Below are 21,358 nucleotides of genomic sequence, written 5' to 3'. Positions count from 1 at the left end.
CACATCGCGCTTAGGCTTGTGTGGCCTACCACTTCGCACCTGAGCCGTTTTGCTCCTAGACGTTGCTACATCACAATAACAGCACTTATGGGGCAGCTCTGACTTGTTGGAAAGGTGGCATCCTATGACGGTGTGACATTGAAAGTCACTGAGCTCTGCAGCAAGGCCATTCTTCTGTCAATGTTTGTTTATGGAGATTGCATGGCTGTGTGCTCTATTTTCGGCAACGGGTATGGCTGAAATAGCCAAATCCAGTCATTTGAAGGGGGGTCGGCATACTTTTGTATTTATAGTGTATGTAGCAGCATTAGCTCCTCTGCCCCCATGTTTAACACCCTCTGGTGATTACAGGCTGTCAGAGGGGCAGAGAGTAGCTGTAGCCATGTGTAGTGTAGTGGTGTAGTCTTAGAGATGGCTGAGACGGACTGAGTGGACTTGGTGTTGGAGTCTAGAGGAGACCAGCGGTAGACAGTACAGTAGGAGTACAGCTCAGTCACTCTGCCAGTGGAGCGGAGAGACAGAGAGAACACCCCCATTTGTAACCCTGAAAAAATGAGCTCAGCTGGAGAGGAGAGAGAAAGAAAAGAGAGATGGAGGAGAGAAGAGCAGACAGAGAAAGAGCTGGATTTCGAGAGCAGGGCAGAGATGGAGGAGAGGAGAGAGAAAGCAGAGGACTTAGAGAGGGCTTAGAAGGAGGTTGTGTAGCAGGACATTATTTCCCAGGTGACAGGAGGCTGAAGCTCCAAATGAGTGTCCAGTGCTGGTGGTGTCAGGGCATTAGTGTAAATTATGGCTTGGACAAATGTGGAGGAGAGAGAGAGGACTGAATAAATATGTCAGCTCCACGGCCAGGGATATGGCTTTTATCGTTATTATGAACATCTTTCTTTCTGACAGTTCCTGTTAGTAGTTTAATTTCAGACTCTTTGCTCTTAGAGCTTGGTGTTTCAACTATTTTGTTAGATTGAGTTTTTGGAGTCGAAATGATGCAATGACTATGATGTTGAAGTGCAGACTGTCAGCTTTAATTTTAGGGTATTTTCATGCATATCGGGTGAACCGTTAAGAAATTACAACACTTTTTGTAAATAGTCCCCCCATTTTAGAGGACCAAAAGTATTGGGACAGATTCACTTACAGTGCCTTGCGAAAGTAGTCGGCCCCCTTGAACTTTGCGACCTTTTGCCACATTTCAGGCTTCAAACATAAAGATATAAAACTGTATTTTTTTGTGAAGAATCAACAACAAGTGGGACACAATCATGAAGTGGAACGACATTTATTGGATATTTCAAACTTTTTTAACAAATCAAAAACTGAAATATTGGGCGTGCAAAATTATTCAGCCCCCTTAAGTTAATACTTTGTAGCGCCACCTTTTGCTGCGATTCCAGCTGTAAGTCGCTTGGGGTATGTCTCTATCAGTTTTGCACATCGAGAGACTGACATTTTTTCCCATTCCTCCTTGCAAAACAGCTCGAGCTCAGTGAGGTTGGATGGAGAGCATTTGTGAACAGCAGTTTTCAGTTCTTTCCACAGATTCTCGATTGGATTCAGGTCTGGACTTTGACTTGGCCATTCTAACACCTGGATATGTTTATTTTTGAACCATTCCATTGTAGATTTTGCTTTATGTTTTGGATCATTGTCTTGTTGGAAGACACATCTCCGTCCCAGTCTCAGGTCTTTTGCAGACTCCATCAGGTTTTCTTCCAGAATGGTCCTGTATTTGGCTCCATCCATCTTCCCATCAATTTTAATCATCTTCCCTGTCCCTGCTGAAGAAAAGCAGGCCCAAACCATGATGCTGCCACCACCATGTTTGACAGTGGGGATGGTGTGTTCAGGGTGTTGCTTTTACGCCAAACATAACGTTTTGCATTGTTGCCAAAAAGTTCAATTTTGGTTTCATCTGACCAGAGCACCTTCTTCCACATGTTTGGTGTGTCTCCCAGGTGGCTTGTGGCAAACTTTAAACAACACTTTTTATGGATATCTTTAAGAAATGGCTTTCTTCTTGCCACTCTTCCATAAAGGCCAGATTTGTGCAATATACGACTGATTGTTGTCCTATGGACAGAGTCTCCCACCTCAGCTGTAGATCTCTGCAGTTCATCCAGAGTGATCATGGGCCTCTTGGCTGCATCACTGATCAGTCTTCTCCTTGTATGAGCTGAAAGTTTAGAGGGACGGCCAGGTCTTGGTAGATTTGCAGTGGTCTGATACTCCTTCCATTTCAATATTATCGCTTGCACAGTGCTCCTTGGGATGTTTAAAGCTTGGGAAATCTTTTTGTATCCAAATCCGGCTTTAAACTTCTTCACAACAGTATCTCGGACCAGCCTGGTGTGTTCCTTGTTCTTCATGATGCTCTCTGCGCTTTTAACGGACCTCTGAGACTATCACAGTGCAGGTGCATTTATACGGAGATTTGATTACACACAGGTGGATTGTATTTATCATCATTAGTCATTTAGGTCAACATTGGATCATTCAGAGATCCTCACTGAACTTCTGGAGAGAGTTTGCTGCACTGAAAGTAAAGGGGCTGAATAATTTTGCACGCCCAATTTTTCAGTTTTTGATTTGTTAAAAAAGTTTGAAATATCCAATAAATGTCGTTCCACTTCATGATTGTGTCCCACTTGTTGTTGATTCTTCACAAAAAAATACAGTTTTATATCTTTATGTTTGAAGCCTGAAATGTGGCAAAAGGTCGCAAAGTTCAAGGGGGCCGAATACTTTCGCAAGGCACTGTATGTGTATTAAAGTAGTCAAAAGTGTAATATTTGGTCCAATATATAAGTTACAGTGGCATAAATATCATACCTCCCCCACAAAAATGCTAATTACTTGGGGTAGGATATTTGTGCGTCTGTAACTTTCTCACTCATAATTATTCACGATTAATTCAGGGCTATCCATAACCATGGTAGCATCCACATTAATGTAGAAGTGTTTAGAAACATATTATATTCTTATTTACAATAAAAGTGACTCAAAAATGAGTTATTTATTATTAATTCCTTTTGGGCACAAAATAATCAGAAACAACCCAAACAAACAGCAAATGTATCCAACAAGTTTGTAGCGTCACAAGCTTGATTTAATCATTGCGTGCTATGAATATCAAATACTTAACTTTTGACTGCTTTAATACACATATAAGTGCATTTGTCCCAATACGTTTGGTCCCCTAAAGTGGGGGGACTATGTAAAAAAAAAAAAAGTCGTAATTTCTAAACAAAAATGATGAAAATACCCTCATATTAAAACTTACAGTCTGTACTTTAACCTCATAGTCTTTAAACTCACTGTTAGGGTTGCACATTTTGGGGAATATTCAGAGGTGGAAACTTTCCGTGGGAATTAACGGGAATATATGGGAATTAACGTAAATATATGCAAATTAATATTAATACCATAAAATGTAGATGTTTTTTGCATTGGATATATTTACCATATCATATGGAGACAGAAACATTAAGCTTTTACCTTATCATAAGTAGACATAATTGCAAATGATTAAATCCTTCCAATAGAAATTTTAAAAAACAATTTAGTTTAATTAAATGAGTTAAAATAGTTGACTCTTCACATGGGAAGATTTCACTGAACAACAAAAGAAAGGGAATATTGAATGATCCCCAATGATCCATCGCATTTCCCAAAAGCTTTTTCAACATACATCTGTAAAATGATAGTCTAGAAACTAAAGCATTGGTTGTCTTCCTCTCATGCTTCCATGTCTTCTCCCTGGACCTCCTCCATGTCCACCTCTTGAACATCAGACTCTGAGGCCTCATCTTTACTGTCACTTTTCAACCTGTTTGAGGATGGCTCGTTGTCAGGCTCAATGGCTCAGATGGCCACCAATCTTTCAACCCTTGTATTGGTCAACCTGTTGCGTGCTTTGGTATGTGTTCCCAAACAAGGACCAGTTGTGCTCTGAGGCGGCTGATGTTGGTGGGATTTGGAGGATGATGGAGGCAACAGGGGAAAGAGCCTCAGATCCACAAAGTCCCTTCCACCAGGTGGCTGATGATATATGTTTCAACTGTTCTGCCTTCGGCTATGGAACCCTGACCTGTTCACCGGACGTGCTACCTGTTCCAGACCTGCTGTTTTCAGCTCTCTAGAGACAGCAGGAGCGGTAGAGATACTCTGAATGATCGGCTATGAAAAGCCAACTGACATTTACCCCTGCGGTGCTGACCTGTTGCACCCTTGACAACCACTGTGATTATTATTATTTGACCATGCTGGTCATCTATGAACATTTGAACATCTTGTCCATGTTCTGTTATAATCTCTACCCGGCACAGCCAGAAGAGGACTGGCCAGCCCTCATAGCCTGGTTCCTCTCTAGGTTTCTTCCTATGTTCTGGCCTTTCTAGGGAGTTTTTCCTAGCCACCGTGCTTCTACACCTGCATTGCTTGCTGTTTGGGGTTTTAGGCTGGGTTTCTGTACAGCACTTTGTGACATCAGCTGATGTAAGAAGGGCTTTATAAATAGATTTGATTGATTGATTGATTGTTGGTACGACTGCTATATTGCATCTCTTTATTTATCAACTTTATTTAACCAGGTAAGCTAGTTGAGAACAAGTTCTCATTTACAACTGCGACCTGGCCAAGATAAAGCGAAGCAGTGCGACAGAAACAACAACACAGAGTTACACATGGAATAAACAAGCGTACAGTCAATAACACAATATAAAAAAAGAAAGTCTATTAACAGTGTGTGCAAATGGCATGAGGAGGTAAGGCAATAAATAGGCCATAGTAGCAAAGTAATTACAATTTAGCAGATTAACACTGGAGTGATAGATGAGCAGATGATGATGAGCAGATGGTGGTGTGTAAGTAGTGATACTAGTGTGCAAAAGAGCAGCAAAGTAAATAAAAACAATATGGGGATGAGGTAGGTAGATTGGGTGGGCTATTTACAGATGGACTATGTACAGCTGCAGCGATCGGTTAGCTGCTCAGATAGCTGATGTTTAAAGTTAGTGAGGGAAATGTAAGTCTCCAGCTTCAGCGATTTTTGCAATTCGTTCCAGTAACTGGCAGCAGAGAACTGGAAGGAAAGACGGCCAAAGGAGGTGTTGGCTTTGGGGATGACCAGTGAGATATACCTGCTGGAGTGTTGTTATCGTGACCAGTGAGCTGAGATAAGGCGGAGCTTTACCTAGCATAGACTTATAGATGACCTGGAGCCAGTGGGTCTGGCGACGAATATGTAGCGAGGGCCAGCCGACTAGAGCATACAAGTCGCAGTGGTGGGTGGTTTGGTAACAAAACGGATGGCACTGTGATAGACTACATCCAATTTGAGTTGAGTATTGGAAGCTATTTTGTAGATGACATCGCCGAAGTCGAGGATCGGTAGGATAGTCAGTTTTACTAGGGTAAGTTTGGCGGCGTGAGTGAAGGAAGCTTTGTTGCGAAATAGAAAGCCGATTCTAGATTTGATTTTGGATTGGAGATGTTTGATGTGAGTCTGGAAGGAGAGTTTACAGTCTAGCCAGACACCTAGGTATTTATAGTTGTGCACGTATTCTAGGTCAGAACCGTCCAGAGTAGTGATGCTAGTCGGGCGGGCGGGTGCGGGCAGCGAACGGTTGAAAAGCATGCATTTGGTTTTGCTAGCGTTTAAGAGCAGTTGGAGGCCACAGAAGGAGTGTTGTATGGCATTGAAGCTCATTTGGAGGTTAGTTAACACAGTGTCCAAAGAAGGGCCAGATGTATACAGAATGGTGTTGTCTGTGTAGAGGTGGATCAGGGAATCACCCGTAGCAAGAGCGACATCGTTGAACCTTGCCCTCATCCAGGCAAGGTGGCGAGACAAAGTAGTGATGGCCTTGTAGGCCATAGGCCTTGTTGATCTCTGCACCAGACAGGGTGCTCTTGCCAGCATACTTGGGGTCCAACATGTACGCTGCGGCGTGTATGGGCTTCAGGAAGAAGTTTCCTCTGCTTGGAGCAACAGTGAAGTGGGCAGGGCAGTACGGATTTCTTCTCTCACATCTGCAAGCAGAGTCTGAACATCAGACATGGTGGCATTGTCTCCCTCAATCCGTGCAATGGCTACGGCTATAGGTTTTAGGAGTTTCAGGCTGCTTACCATTCTCTCCCAAAATACATCATCCAGGAGGATTCTCTTGATGGGGCTGTTCATATTGGCAGACTGTAATATGGCCATTTCTTGGAGAGACTCCTTCCCCTCCAGGAGACAAACATGATGACAACACCACCCTAATGGGTGTTGCTGGGCAGCTTCAATGTGGTGCTCTTATTCTTCTCACTTTGCTTGGTGAGGTAGATTGCTGCTATAAGTTGATGACCCTTCACATACCTAACCATTTCCTAGTCTCTCTTGTAATATTGTTTTCAGGACCATGATGTCCTTGAAGAGCAGATTCAATGCATGAGCAGCACAGCCAATGGGTGTGATGTGAGGGTAGGACTCCTCCACTTTAGACCAAGCAGCCTTCATGTTCGCAGAATTGTCTGTCACCAGTGCAAATACCTTCTGTGGTCCAAGGTCATTAATGACTGCCTTCAGCTCATCTGCAATGTAGAGACTGGTGTGTATGTTGTCCCTTGTGTATGTGCTCTTGTAGAATACTGGCTGAGGGGTTGAGATGATGTAGTTAATTATTTCTTGCCCACGAACATTCGACCAACCATCAGAGATGATTGCAATACAGTCTGCTTTCTCTATGATTTGCTTGACCTTCCCTTGAACTCTGCATCCAGCAAATGAGTAGATAAAGTATGTTTGGTTGGAGGGGTGTATGCTGGGCAAAGAACATTCAGAAATCTCTACACGTTGCCTGTGAGCATCAGAGGTGAACCAGTTGCATACATAGCTCGAGCAAGACATTCATCAGCATTTCTCTGACTACGTTCCTTCATTGAGTCAAAAAAACTTCTGATTCCAGAAGGACCATGAGCTGTTGCTATCGATAAGGTGTCTGATTCATCATTTTCACCTTGAATAGAAGTAGAGGGACTTTTGTCAGAGATTGCTTGTTGTAAGTGGTGAGGGAACTTTATGCACTTGGCCAGATGATTCTGCATCTTTGTTGGATTCTTTACATATGATTTGGCACATTATTTGCAAATGTACACAGCTTTTCCTGCAGTGAAATGTCTCCACACATCAGATAATGCCCGTGGCATTTTCCTTTAAAGATTTGAAAAAAAAATATATATATACAATTCCATGTACAGATAAATAGTTAAGAAGTTAGATTAAACAACTCCTTTGTAAGATACATGTTTTAAAATGAAACATGTATGGAAACAGGTGAATTAACACTCCTCGGTTAGCAGGCTTAAGCAAGCTAAAACCCACACGGTAGCAAAAACTAACTAGCAAAAATTGTTATCAAGTTAGAAATTATTTAAACACACTTTGCTGTAGGCTACTATTTACGAGTTTACAAAAAATCATGAATGTCATATAAAATATATTCACCCCACCCAGTATTATCATCAAAACTTGATGACCAGAAAGCATGTAGTCCTTGACTCAGACAGTGTAGTAGTGTGGGCTCAATAGCATCTCATAAGTGTGCAAGATCTTGAGAATCATGTGATGGAAGAATGCACTCCATTGAATTGGGGATAGTTTAACCAAAATATGCCACAAGACCTAGAATTGCCTTATGTGTATCCCACAAAAAAAAGGTTCACTGTTATAAGCTAACTTTTTTGATGAATTTAAGCTAAATTCCCAGGCTTGACTTCCCATGGAAATTTCCCGGAAAGTTTCCGACCCTTTGCAAAGCTACTCATTGTATACTAAATTCAGCTAACCACACACAGACTCTCACAGATAGACACAGACAGGGGCTGCGTTTGGACAGGCAGCCTAATTCTGATATTTTTTTCCACTAATTGGTCTTTTGACCAATCTGATCAGCTCTGAAAAATATCAAATGTGAAAAGATCTGATGGGATTGACCAATTAGTGGAAAAAAGATCAGAATTGGTCTGCCTGTGTAAACACACAGACTCACCCAATCACGCAGGGGGAAAGCAAATTATTCAACGGCAGTGCGCACACACACAAATCAATGCAATCTCAATTTAGTGACAATGAGGATGGATCACATTTACATTGTGCTTGACATTGTATGAGGTAACTCGCTAGAGTGCAGGGTGGACTTTTCCCACAGGGCAAACATTTTGATGCAGATTAGATGCAGTCATTGTAAATAAGAATGTGTTCTTAACTGACTTGCCTAGTTAAATAAAGGTATACAAAAAAACACAACCAAAAATCGGCAAATCGGCGCCCAAAAATACAGATTTCCGATTGTTATGAAAACTTGAAATCGGCCCTAATTAATCAGCCATTCCGATTAATCGGTCGACCTCTAATCCAGATACTAACCAAGCCAACACACTCAACTCATTAATGTCAGAGTGTTAGGACTTCATCTCCATGTATATTTCTGAACACATCCACAGACGTCCGTGCTAACTGATTCCCTCTGAGGGTAGTGTGTTTGAGCCATGAAAGGGGCGTGTCTGGTATCAGAGTCCTCCTAGCAGCTTTGACATGCCTCACTCACCCCTGATTGGCGTAATGGAAGGCATTTCTACTTGCTATTCATTTCTATTAGTCAGTTGGAAGGCTCTCTCTCCACCCACTGTTACCCCTCCCCACACACATATACAGTCTCTCCCCACTGTTACCCCTCCCCACACACACACATACAGTCTCTCCCCCACTGTTACCCCTCCCCCCACACACACACATACAGTCTCTCCCCCACTGTTACCCCTCCCCACACACACATACAGTCTCTCCCCACTGTTACCCCTCCCCACACACACATATACAGTCTCTCCCCCACTGTTACCCCTCCCCACACACACATACAGTCTCTCCCCCACTGTTACCCCTCCCCACACACACATACAGTCTCTCCCCCACTGTCTCTGTGTATGGAAATCATTGTATTTGTGTTATTGATATTGTGTGACGTGTTAATTTGACAGTTTGGGTCTGTTTCCCTGTGAAGTCTGTGGTGTTGAGTGGTTCCCACTGTCTGTGTTCTGTAGTGTCTTCAGTTCTGTTGATTTTTTAAAATGTATTCCCAGCTAAGAGTGAAGAACTCTTCAAAACATCAAAGAGAGGGAGAGAGAGCGAGAATGGGAGATGAGGGAAGAGAGAGACAGAGAGAAAGAGAGGGAGGGTGTGCCCTGTATCTGGGTGCTGGTGTAGGCGAGAGAGGGAGACTGGGAGGAGAGGATGGGAGGGAGGGGCGAGAGCGCTAGAAAGCGAGAGAGACACAGGTATGGGAGGGGGATAGAGGGAAATAAACCAACCAGATGAAAGTGAGAGAGAGATTGGGCTGTTTGAACGTGCCAGAGGGGAAGAGAGAGAGGGAGAGGGACATTTTCAGGACTGAGGAAATAGAAGTGTTACTACTGGGTTGTGCTGCCTGGCGCTAGAAGACCGACATGGAGAATATGCATCGCCCCACAGCACACAAGGACACCGGACACCACGTAAAATGTGATTTTCAAAGGCCTCACTATCAGCGGTGATTTTTCCACTTCTCCCATTCCTTTTTTAATTTTTATTTTGCGCTGCCTCCTCTCTCCTTATTTCTGTGTGTGGATCCCCCCTCCCTCACTCCACCACTTCTGTCACTCTCTCCATTTCCAAAGGAGGGATCTGTGAATCAAGTGCAACTGAAGAAGAACAGTAAGTGAAGCGCTTTTTCTGCATCCGAGGGAGACAGAGAGAGGTGCATGGGGGAATATTGCAAGGCCAGCAGACGAGAGCAGGGATTGTCTCAGGAAAGAATGGAGAGGGTCAGAGGGAGTTGCGGTTGCGGGTTGTTTATTCAAGTTACAGCGTTGATGTAAATGTGTCTAATTCATTATTCACGTGGGTTGACGGAGAGTCACATCAATACTGTGACTGTAGAGGAAGATACACAGGCAAATACCGTGCAGAGAGAAGATAAATGACAGAACAAGATGACAGAGAGATAAAGGAGGTGGTGAGAAGGCAGAAGACACAAGGGAGAGTTGGGCAACATTGACATTTTGGCAGCAGAATACTCTCTGATAGCAGGACAGATATCACACATTCTCAGATGGAAAAAGGGACGGAAAGAGAAAGTGGGATCTTTTCTAGATGTAGTTCAGTGAAGGACTCGAAGGTAGGATTGGCTTGAGATGGCAATTTGTGTAGGCAGTCCCACTGGAAGTGGTGTTCAGTACAAGGCATCAGCGAGGTGTTATTTACACACCCACCCACATCCATTGGCATGCATTAGTCTACTGAAGGCTGTTGTACCCATGCAGGGATGGTGATGGACTGCTGCACAGTCAAGGCAGCTGGTGAATGTGATTGGTACTCACTTCAGAAGACACAACCATTTGAAACCACGTAGTCAATCACACAGTGGCAGTCATGATGTCATGATGCCAGGGGAACACTGCATGGGTATGCACATACACTATTGTGCACTTTGCTGTGCATCCAATAGCGTATGCACCTGTGACTTCAAACACTTATATATCCACATCTACTTTCATTTGAATGAACTTCCACATGTGCCTGCATACACACACACACACACACACACACACACACACACACACACACACACACACACACACACACACACACACACACACACACACACACACATACAGTCTCTCCCCACTGTTACCCCTCCCCACACACACATACAGCCTCTCCCCGCTGTTACCCCTCCCCACACAGACATACAGTCTCTCCCCACTGTTACCCCTCCCCCCACACACATACAGCCTCTTCCCACTGTTACCCCTCCCCACACAGACATACAGTCTCTCCCCACTACCCCTCACCACACACATACAGTCTCTCCCCACTGTTACCCCTCCCCACACACACATACAGCCTCTCCCCACTGTTACCCCTCCCCACACAGACATACAGTCTCTCCCCACTGTTACCCCTCCCCCCACACACATACAGCCTCTTCCCACTGTTTCCCCTCCCCACACAGACATACAGTCTCTCCCCACTACCCCTCACCACACACATACAGTCTCTCCCCACTGTTACCCCTCCCCACACACATACAGTCTCTCCCCCACTGTTACCCCTCCCCTCACAGACATACAGTCTCTCCCCACTGTTACCCCTCCCTCCCCACACAAATACAGTCTCTCCCCACTGTTACCCCTCCCCACACACATACAGTCTCTCCCCACTGTTACCCCTCCCCACACACACATACAGTCTCTCCCCACTGTTACCCCTCCCCACGCACACATACAGTCTCTCCCCACTGTTACCCCTCCCCACACAGACATATACAGTCTCTCCCCACTGTTACCCCTCCCCACACACACATACAGTCTCTCCCCACTGTTACCCCTCCCCACACAGACATACAGTCTCTCCCCACTGTTACCCCTCCCCACACACACATACAGTCTCTCCCCACTGTTACCCCTCCCCACACACACACATACAGCCTTTCCTCACTGTTACCCCTCCCCACACACACACATACAGTCTCTCCCCACTGTTACCCCTCCCACACAAATATACAGTCTCTCCCCACTGTTACCCCTCCCCACACAGACATACAGTCTCTCCCCACTGTTACCCCTCCCCACACACACATACAGCCACTCCCCACTGTTACCCCTCCCCACACAGACATACAGTCTCTCCCCACTGTTACCCCTCCCCCCACACACATACAGCCTCTCCCCACTGTTACCCCTCCCCACACAGACATACAGTCTCTCCCCACTACCCCTCACCACACACATACAGTCTCTCCCCACTGTTACCCCTCCCCACACACATACAGTCTCTCCCCCACTGTTACCCCTCCCCTCACAGACATACAGTCTCTCCCCACTGTTACCCCTCCCTCCCCACACAAATACAGTCTCTCCCCACTGTTACCCCTCCCCACACACATACAGTCTCTCCCCACTGTTACCCCTCCCCACACACACATACAGTCTCTCCCCACTGTTACCCCTCCCTCCCCACACACATACAGTCTCTCCCCACTGTTACCCCTCCCCACACACATACAGTCTCTCCCCATTGTTACCCCTCCCCACACACATATACAGTCTCTCCCCACTGTTACTCCTCCCCACACACACATACAGTCTCTCCCCACTGTTACCCCTCCCCACACACACATATACAGTCTCTCCCCACTGTTACTTCTCCCCACATACACATACAGTCTCTCCCCACTGTTACCCCTCCCCACACACACATACAGTCTCTCCCCACTGTTACCCCTCCCCACACACACATACAGTCTCTCCCCACTGTTACCCCTCCCCACACAGACATATACAGTCTCTCCCCCACTGTTACCCCTCCCCACACAGACATATACAGTCTCTCCCCACTGTTACCCCTCCCCACACACACATACAGTCTCTCCCCACTGTTACCCCTCCCCACACACACACATACAGCCTTTCCTCACTGTTACCCCTCCCCACACACACACATACAGTCTCTCCCCACTGTTACCCCTCCCACACATATATACAGTCTCTCCCCACTGTTACCCCTCCCCACACAGACATACAGTCTCTCCCCACTGTTACCCCTCCCCACACACACATACAGCCTCTCCCCACTGTTACCCCTCCCCACACAGACATACAGTCTCTCCCCACTGTTACCCCTCCCCACACACACATACAGCCACTCCCCACTGTTACCCCTCCCCACACACACATACAGCCTCTCCCCACTGTTACCCCTCCCCACACAGACATACAGTCTCTCCCCACTACCCCTCACCACACACATACAGTCTCTCCCCACTGTTACCCCTCCCCACACACATACAGTCTCTCCCCCACTGTTACCCCTCCCCTCACAGACATACAGTCTCTCCCCACTGTTACCCCTCCCTCCCCACACAAATACAGTCTCTCCCCACTGTTACCCCTCCCCACACACATACAGTCTCTCCCCACTGTTACCCCTCCCCACACACACATACAGTCTCTCCCCACTGTTACCCCTCCCTCCCCACACACATACAGTCTCTCCCCACTGTTACCCCTCCCCACACACATACAGTCTCTCCCCATTGTTACCCCTCCCCACACACATATACAGTCTCTCCCCACTGTTACTCCTCCCCACACACACATACAGTCTCTCCCCACTGTTACCCCTCCCCACACACACATATACAGTCTCTCCCCACTGTTACTTCTCCCCACATACACATACAGTCTCTCCCCACTGTTACCCCTCCCCACACACACATACAGTCTCTCCCCACTGTTACCCCTCCCCACACACACATACAGTCTCTCCCCACTGTTACCCCTCCCCACACAGACATATACAGTCTCTCCCCCACTGTTACCCCTCCCCACACAGACATATACAGTCTCTCCCCACTGTTACCCCTCCCCACACACACATACAGTCTCTCCCCACTGTTACCCCTCCCCACACACACACATACAGCCTTTCCTCACTGTTACCCCTCCCCACACACACACATACAGTCTCTCCCCACTGTTACCCCTCCCACACATATATACAGTCTCTCCCCACTGTTACCCCTCCCCACACAGACATACAGTCTCTCCCCACTGTTACCCCTCCCCCCACAGACATACAGTCTCTCCCACTGTTACTCCTCCCCACACACACACACATACAGTCTCTCCCCACTGTTACCCCTCACCACACACATACAGTCTCTCCCCACTGTTACCCCTCCCCACACACATACAGTCTCTCCCACACTGTTACCCCTCCCCTCACAGACATACAGTCTCTCCCTACTGTTACCCCTCCCTCCCCACACAAATAGAGTCTCTCCCCACTGTTACCCCTCCCCACACACATACAGTCTCTCCCCACTGTTACCCCTCCCCACACACACATACAGTCTCTCCCCACTGTTACCCCTCCCCACACACACACACATACAGTCTCTCCCCACTGTTACTTCTCCCCACACACATACAGTCTCTCCCCACTGTTACCCCTCCCCACACACATACAGTCTCTCCCCATTGTTACCCCTCCCCACACACATATACAGTCTCTCCCCACTGTTACTCCTCCCCACACACACATACAGTCTCTCCCCACTGTTACCCCTCCCCACACACACATACAGTCTCTCCCCACTGTTACCCCTCCCCACACACACATACAGTCTCTCCCCACTGTTACCCCTCCCCACACACACATACCGTCTCTCCCCACTGTTACCCCTCCCTCCCTCCCCACACACACATACAGTCTCTCCCCACTGTTACCCCTCCCCACACACACATACAGTCTCTCCCCACTGTTACCCCTCCCCACACACACATACAGTCTCTCCCCACTGTTACCCCTCCCCACACACACATACAGTCTCTCCCCACTGTTACCCCTCCCCCCACACACACATACAGTTTCTCCCCACTGTTACCCCTCCCCCACACACACATACAGTCTCTCCCCACTGTTACCCCTCCCCACACACACATATACAGTCTCTCCCCACTGTTACCCCTCCCCACACACACATACAGTCTCTCCCCCGCAGTCTCTATTATAAGGCTGTATTATTATAAGGATGTATTATTATAAGGATTATTACAGGGTTGTATTATTATAAGGATTATTACAAGGTTGTATTATTATAACGATTATTATAAAGTTGGATTATTATAAGGATTATTATAAAGTTGGATTATTATAAGGATTATTACAAGGCTGTATTATTATAACGATTATTACAAGGCTGTATTATTATAAGGATTATTACAATGCTGTATTATTATAAGGATTATTACAAGGCTGTATTATTATAAGGATTATTACAAGGCTGTATTATTAGAAGGATTATTACAAGGCTGTATTATTATAAGGATTATTACAATGCTGTATTATTATAAGGATTATTACAAGGCTGTATTATTATAACGATTATTACAAGGCTGTATTATTATATGGATTATTACAAGGCTGTATTATTATAACGATTATTACAAGGCTGTATTATTATAAGGATTATTACAATGCTGTATTATTATAAGGATTATTACAATGCTGTATTATTATAAGGATTATTACAAGGCTGTATTATTATAACGATTATTATAAGGCTGTATTATTATAACGATTATTATAAAGTTGGATTATTATAAAGCCATATTATTATATGGCTGTGTTATTATAAGGATTATTATTATAAGGCTGTGTTATTATAATGATTATTATTATAAGGCTGTGTTATTATAAGGATTATTGTTATAAGGCTGTGTTATTATAAGGATTATTATGAGGTTGTATTATAAGGACCTTCTTCAGATGGAAGCACACGGTTGGTCTGCTCTGTCCCTGTCATTATCTGAGTCTTTCTATAGATGTCTTTGTCTCTGATGTTCTTCCTCCATCATATCAGCCATTGGAGGAAACACTGATCACTGGGTGTTGATGGGTCATTGTACTGGGCACATTTAATTACACACAAGCCTTGATGATGCAGCAAGAAGCTGAGAGAAAGGGAGGGAGGGAGGGAGCCTGTACCTCATAAAGCAGAAGAGAAAGTTACACTGTTGATTCAACTATTGATAGGGACCAGATTTAGGGAAGATATTTGTACACAGACGCCATGCGCAGGCACACACACACACACACACACACACACACACACACACACACACACACACACACACACACACACACACACACACACACACACACACACACACTCTGTTGGTGTTTTATATGTGCACATTAGCTGCGGGCGGGTGGCGGGAGAGATGAGAGGATGACAGAGTGGATAATCAGACAGAGGCACACAAAGGGAGATCTAAAATTAGCCTCAATGGTGAGAGCGATTGACAAATTACAACACTGGAATGACACTGACATTCCTTTGCCCAACATGTAGAAACTTCTCCTCTGCCTTTCTCTCTCAACTCCCACTACTGTACAGTATGTGTGTGTATTTCTGAGTGTGTGTTTGATACAAGGATGTATTGCTGGGTAGCCTAGCAGTGAAGAATGTTGGGCCAGTAACCGAAAGGCCACTGGTTCAAATCCCCGAGGTGATTAGGAGAAAAATCAGTCAATGTGCCCTTTAGCAAGTCACTTAAACCTATTACTCCTGTAAGTCGCTCTGGATATGGGCATCTGCTAAATGACTAACATGGAAATGTTAAAGGGTACTCCTGTACTTTTGTTAACTTTTTAGCCAGTAGTTCTGAAAGTAGCACTCACGAGCAATAAGTGGTCCCCTAAAATTGCGTACTACATCACATATGTGCAGATATGTCTACCATGTCATAGCTCTCTCGCTCTGCTGTGGGTGCATCATGTGCATCTTGCTAGCTGTCACTCATATGGCGAGGGGCTGAAGCTCGTTGGTTGAACTGGAATTGCTAGGGGGCCGGCCCACGTAGGGGAAATGGCACAGCACTGCTTCCAGTTAAACTGTTGCTTTCAAACTAGGCATTTCGTACAGTAATTATGCTTATAGATTATGCATGTGATGACACATCCAGCCCAAAGCAGGAGGTTTAAAAATACTTAGTCGCCAAAGTTCCAGAGCATTTCTTCAGTGTTGCTGACGTAGAGCCCAGTGTTGGTGCTGCTCCCTGCTGACTGTGTGTCAGTGTTCCTGACGTAGAGCCCAGTGTCGGTGCTGCTCCCTGCTGACTGTGTGTCAGTGTTCCTGACGTAGAGCCCAGTGTTGGTGCTGCTCCCTGCTGACTGTGTGTCAGTGTTCCTGACGTAGAGCCCAGTGTTGGTGCTGCTCCCTGCTGACTGTGTGTCAGTGTTGCTGACGTAGAGCCCAGTGTCGGTGCTGCTCCCTGCTGACTGTGTGTCAGTGTTCCTGACGTAGAGCCCAGTGTCGGTGTTGCTCCCTGCTGACTGTGTCAGTGTTCCTGACGTAGAGCCCAGTGTCGGTGCTGCTCCCTGCTGACTGTGTCAGTGTTCCTGACGTAGAGCCCAGTGTCGGTGCTGCTCCCTGCTGACTGTGTCAGTGTTCCTGACGTAGAGCCCAGTGTCGGTGCTGCTCCCTGATGACTGTGTGTCAGTGTTCCTGACATAGAGCCCAGTGTCGGTGTTGCTCCCTGCTGACTGTGTGTCAGTGTTGCTGACGTAGAGCCCAGTGTCGGTGTTGCTCCCTGCTGACTGTGTGTCAGTGTTCCTGACGTAGAGCCCAGTGTCGGTGTTGCTCCCTGCTGACTGTGTGTCAGTGTTCCTGACGTAGAGCCCAGTGCCGGTGCTGCTCCCTGCTGACTGTGTGTCAGTGTTCCTGATGTAGAGCCCAGTGTTGGTGCTGCTCCCTGCTGACTGTGTGTCAGTGTTGCTGACATAGAGCCCAGTGTTGGTGCTGCTCCCTGCTGACTGTGTGTCAGTGTTCCTGATGTAGAGCCCAGTGTCGGTGCTGCTCCCTGCTGACTGTGTGTCAGTGTTCCTGACGTAGAGCCCAGTGTCGGTGCTGCTCCCTGCTGACTGTGTGTCAGTGTTCCTGACGTAGAGCCCAGTGTTGGTGCTGCTCCCTGCTGACTGTGTGTCAGTGTTCCTGACGTAGAGCCCAGTGTTGGTGCTGCTCCCTGCTGACTGTGTGTCAGTGTTGCTGACATAGAGCCCAGTGTTGGTGCTGCTCCCTGCTGACTGTGTGTCAGTGTTCCTGATGTAGAGCCCAGTGTCGGTGCTGCTCCCTGCTGACTGTGTGTCAGTGTTGCTGACGTAGAGCCCAGTGTTGGTGCTGCTCCCTGCTGACTGTGTCAGTGTTCCTGACGTAGAGCCCAGTGTTGGTGCTGCTCCCTGCTGACTGTGTCAGTGTTCCTGACGTAGAGCCCAGTGTCGGTGCTGCTCCCTGCTGACTGTGTGTCAGTGTTGCTGACGTAGAGCCCAGTGTTGGTGCTGCTCCCTGCTGACTGTGTGTCAGTGTTCCTGACGTAGAGCCCAGTGTCGGTGTTGCTCCCTGCTGACTGTGTGTCAGTGTTCCTGACGTAGAGCCCAGTGCCGGTGCTGCTCCCTGCTGACTGTGTGTCAGTGTTCCTGACGTAGAGCCCAGTGTTGGTGCTGCTCCCTGCTGACTGTGTGTCAGTGTTGCTGACGTAGTGCCCAGTGTCGGTGCTGCTCCCTGCTGACTGTGTGTCAGTGTTCCTGACGTAGAGCCCAGTGTCGGTGCTGCTCCCTGCTGACTGTGTGTCAGTGTTGCTGACGTAGAGCCCAGTGTCGGTGCTGCTCCCTGCTGACTGTGTGTCAGTGTTCCTGACGTAGAGCCCAGTGTTGGTGCTGCTCCCCGCTGACTGTGTGTCAGTGTTCCTGACGTAGAGCCCAGTGTCGGTGCTGCTCCCTGCTGACTGTGTGTCAGTGTTCCTGACGTAGAGCCCAGTGTCGGTGCTGCTCCCTGCTGACTGTGTGTCAGTGTTCCTGACGTAGAGCCCAGTGCCGGTGCTGCTCCCTGCTGACTGTGTGTCAGTGTTGCTGACGTAGAGCCCAGTGTTAGTGCTGCTCCCTGCTGACTGTGTGTCAGTGTTCCTGACGTAGAGCCCAGTGTTGGTGCTGCTCCCCGCTGACTGTGTGTCAGTGTTCCTGACGTAGAGCCCAGTGTCGGTGCTGCTCCCTGCTGACTGTGTGTCAGTGTTCCTGACGTAGAGCCCAGTGTCGGTGCTGCTCCCTGCTGACTGTGTGTCAGTGTTCCTGACGTAGAGCCCAGTGTCGGTGCTGCTCCCTGCTGACTGTGTGTCAGTGTTCCTGACGTAGAGCCCAGTGTCGGTGCTGCTCCCTGCTGACTGTGTGTCAGTGTTGCTGACGTAGAGCCCAGTGTCGGTGCTGCTCCCTGCTGACTGTGTGTCAGTGTTCCTGACGTAGAGCCCAGTGTTGTTGCTGCTCCCTGCTGACTGTGTGTCAGTGTTGCTGACGTAGAGCCCAGTGTCGGTGCTGCTCCCTGATGACTGTGTGTCAGTGTTGCTGACATAGAGCCCAGTGTCGGTGCTGCTCCCTGCTGACTGTGTGTCAGTGTTCCTGACATAGAGCCCAGTGTCGTTGCTGCTCCCTGCTGACTGTGTGTCAGTGTTCCTGACGTAGAGCCCAGTGTCGGTGTTGCTCCCTGCTGACTGTGTGTCAGTGTTCCTGACGTAGAGCCCAGTGCCGGTTCTGCTCCCTGCTGACTGTGTCAGTGTTCCTGATGTAGAGCCCAGTGTCGGTGCTGCTCCCTGCTGACTGTGTGTCAGTGTTCCTGACGTAGAGCCCAGTGTCGGTGCTGCTCCCTGCTGACTGTGTGTCAGTGTTGCTGACGTAGAGCCCAGTGTTGGTGCTGCTCCCTGCTGACTGTGTGTCAGTGTTGCTGACGTAGAGCCCAGTGTCGGTGCTGCTCCCTGCTGACTGTGTGTCAGTGTTCCTGACGTAGAGCCCAGTGTTGGTGCTGCTCCCTGCTGACTGTGTGTCAGTGTTCCTGACGTAGAGCCCAGTGTCGGTGTTGCTCCCTGCTGACTGTGTGTCAGTGTTCCTGACGTAGAGCCCAGTGTTGGTGCTGCTCCCTGCTGACTGTGTGTCAGTGTTCCTGATGTAGAGCCCAGTGTTGGTGCTGCTCCCTGCTGACTGTGTGTCAGTGTTCCTGACGTAGAGCCCAGTGTTGGTGCTGCTCCCTGCTGACTGTGTGTCAGTGTTCCTGATGTAGAGCCCAGTGTCGGTGCTGCTCCCTGCTGACTGTGTGTCAGTGTTGCTGACGTAGAGCCCAGTGTCAGTGCTGCTCCCTGCTGACTGTGTGTCAGTGTTGCTGACGTAGAGCCCAGTGTCGGTGCTGCTCCCTGCTGACTGTGTGTCAGTGTTGCTGACATAGAGCCCAGTGTCGGTGCTGCTCCCTGCTGACTGTGTGTCAGTATGTGGGAATACCGTCCTGACAATGTCTTTGTTCCTCAAGTGGTCCTCTCATGCCATGACGTCAATACGCTGAGCTGAAATACTCTTATCAGGTAGGAGTGTGGCTGTACTTACCACCTACACACCACTACTCAGCACTAGATGAATTATACACACAGCTACACACACTCATATTGATTTGCAGACAAAGTGAGTCGTTTATATTGTGACGAACAGTGACTCAATGACTGTCAAACATTATGCTCATACTGATCAAGTCACACACAGACCAGGACTTCACTCATCTGCAACCTGATTGTTTGAGAAACTGACCATTAATTATCAAGCAATTGAGAAAGCCAGGTCGATAGTAGCCAAGTCAAACATCTAGGAAGAACCCTTGAGAGGATGGAGGCTCTAGAGGGGAGTCCACCCTCTTCTGGTTGGCTGCGTTGAAGTTTTGAGTAGATTATGACCATAAAAGGCTATCAAAGTCTGGCAGAGCCTGGAATATCACTGGGAAGGCCAGGGTAAGGGTAGAGAAAGACAAGGCTGGTTCAGAGGCAGCATACAGGACAGGAGACAGAGTAGGAGAGGCACCTCAGGACTGGAGGCAGGGTAGGAGAGGCACCTCAGGACTGGAGGCAGGGAGGCAGAGTAGGAGAGGCACCTCAGGACTGGAGGCAGGGAGGCAGAGTAGGAGAGGCACCTCAGGACTGGAGGCTCAGCACCAGGCTGGTAGGTAAGGGTTTACCTTGGGAGCTGGATGGTAGCCAAAGGGACTCCAGTGGGACCAACAGCTGATGTAGAGATGGCAATCAATAGACTGATGAATTCACTGAGTATCCAAGCAGCTAATGGACATGGCTTTCATGTCTATTTCTGTTTCCCATGAAGGCAGTGGAGGTCCTGTAAAGGCTTCTGATGAGCTACTGTTTTTCTGAGTCACTGACTTAATATTCAGCCTGCGTTGGCAGGGAAATACCAATCATTGAACTCTGTTCTGAAATGTGTCAGACTTGACACAGCGGCAACACATGGTTAACACATCCACTGAGGATTATACCTCTTTACATGGATTAAAGATGCCAGATGTTTCAATATCTCTCAAAAATGAGTTTGAATGTAATTTTGCTTATGTAATGTTTACGTTCACTCTCTACAGGCATCTGCTTACCTGCCTTGAACAAGGAGGTTTTGAGTTACCTTACTGTAGTCCATGTTGTTTAGACAGATCAATGCAGGTAATGCTCTTTCAGATGTCTTTTCGAGGAGAAACATGATGCTTACTACATCTGGTCTTCCTTTCCTTCATCTCTGTTCTGTCTGTCCCTCCTGTCATGGCCTCTCACCCCCTCACACTCAATAAGACATTGTTCCGTGTTGCCCTCCTGCCTCTCTCTCCTGGTGTGTTTGTTCAAGTGCAGAGAATGCAGGATGACTTCCTCTTCAGTATTTGCTATGTTGCTCTGAGGGGATAGTTCATAACTC

The 21,358-nt window shown here is 47.5% G+C and overlaps 1 protein-coding gene across 1 annotated transcript in view; it reads left to right on the top strand.

Annotated features, from left to right (window-relative positions):
- The first annotated feature begins 9,388 nt into the window (after positions 1-9,388).
- The window catches only part of LOC110485205 (SH3 and multiple ankyrin repeat domains protein 1), a 93,062-nt gene continuing 81,092 nt past the window's right edge, over positions 9,389-21,358 (top strand). The window contains exon 1 of the mRNA XM_036939760.1: positions 9,389-9,730. The gene's annotated coding sequence lies outside the window, so the exon portion shown is untranslated. The remainder of the gene's footprint in view (positions 9,731-21,358) is intronic.

This window comes from Oncorhynchus mykiss, chromosome 13 (assembly GCF_013265735.2).
Source record: "Oncorhynchus mykiss isolate Arlee chromosome 13, USDA_OmykA_1.1, whole genome shotgun sequence".
Classification (NCBI taxonomy): Eukaryota; Metazoa; Chordata; class Actinopteri; order Salmoniformes; family Salmonidae; genus Oncorhynchus; species Oncorhynchus mykiss.
The sequence above is the reverse complement of the archived record's forward strand: the minus strand, read 5'-3'. Positions and strand labels throughout refer to the sequence as shown.